The sequence below is a fragment of the Otolemur garnettii genome, unplaced genomic scaffold (assembly GCF_000181295.1).
Source record: "Otolemur garnettii isolate 467f Iridium unplaced genomic scaffold, OtoGar3 scaffold00052, whole genome shotgun sequence".
Lineage (NCBI taxonomy): Eukaryota > Metazoa > Chordata > Mammalia > Primates > Galagidae > Otolemur > Otolemur garnettii.
The window spans coordinates 1,497,630-1,498,736 of NW_003852447.1; the positions used below are offsets into that span (position 1 = coordinate 1,497,630).

The 1,107-nt window shown below is 37.0% G+C and overlaps 1 non-coding gene across 1 annotated transcript; it reads left to right on the plus strand.

Annotated features, from left to right (window-relative positions):
- The first annotated feature begins 670 nt into the window (after window positions 1-670).
- LOC111726056 lies at window positions 671-779 on the plus strand. Its single transcript, XR_002773948.1, has one exon. It is a non-coding gene; the product is annotated as a U6 spliceosomal RNA (small nuclear RNA).
- The last annotated feature ends 328 nt before the right edge of the window (window positions 780-1,107 follow it).

Consider the following 1,107-nt stretch of genomic DNA (forward strand, 5'->3'; position numbering starts at 1 on the left):
CTTGAGAGAAGAAAACAAAAATCTAGTTGTGCCAATCATATCAAACACATCTGACTATATATTATACAAGATTTAATTTGTTTTTGATGTTTATAAACTCATCTGTGATAAAAAGCTTTTTAAAATTTAAATGAAATAGCAGTCTCCTTTCCTTCTCTACTCACTAAAAAAAATGGAGACACTGATGGAGACTAAACTTGATTTTAAGTTACTTTATGAGAAAAAAAATTTTTTTTTTTTTTGAGACGGCTTCTCACTCTGTTGCCCAGGCTGGAGTGCTGTGGTATCAGCCTAGCTCACAGCAACCTCAGACTCCTGGGCTCAAATGATCCTACTGTCTCAGCCTCCTGAGTAGCTAGGCCTACAGGTGCCCACTACAATGCCCAACTAATTTTTCCATTTTTAGTAGAGACAGGGTCTCCCTCCTACTGAGGCTGGTCTTGAACTCCTGAGCTCAAAGTATCCTCCCACCTCAGCCTCCCAGAGTGCTAAGATTACAGGCATGAATGACTGCACCTGGCTAGAGAACTTCTGCAATATCTCTTTAGTTTATCAATTTATAGGTCACAATATTGATTAATAAAATTAAGTATATCATTTTTTCTAAGCTTCTCATTTCTTCATAGTGACCGATTTCTTTCTTGTGCTCTGAATTACATATTAAACAGTAGATCTCACAAGGCAGCACACATGCTAATATTGGAATGATACAGAGAAGATGACTGGCATGGCTCCTGTGCAAGAATAACACGCAAATTTGTGAAGCATTCCATTAAAAAACCTGTATGTACATATGCATATGAATGCCTTCCATCTTTTTATGTTAGTTACTGACTAAGAGAGAAAATCCTTCTGATTCTAGACTATGAGACAATGGTAATGAGGCTTGTCTTCTCAGGCTATGTAACACAAAATCTAAAGATTAGAAATCAATTAACTTTTCAGAGAGGAATACCACAAGGGGGCAGGTGAATTCAGGCTAGGTCCTAGGTAAAAGGGTCTGAATATTGGGAATTTTGGTCAAAAGATGAAGAAAGAGGAGGTGAGAATTACAAACAAGTCTAAAGATGATATTTCTTCATGAATATAAGCATTGGACCTGGATCA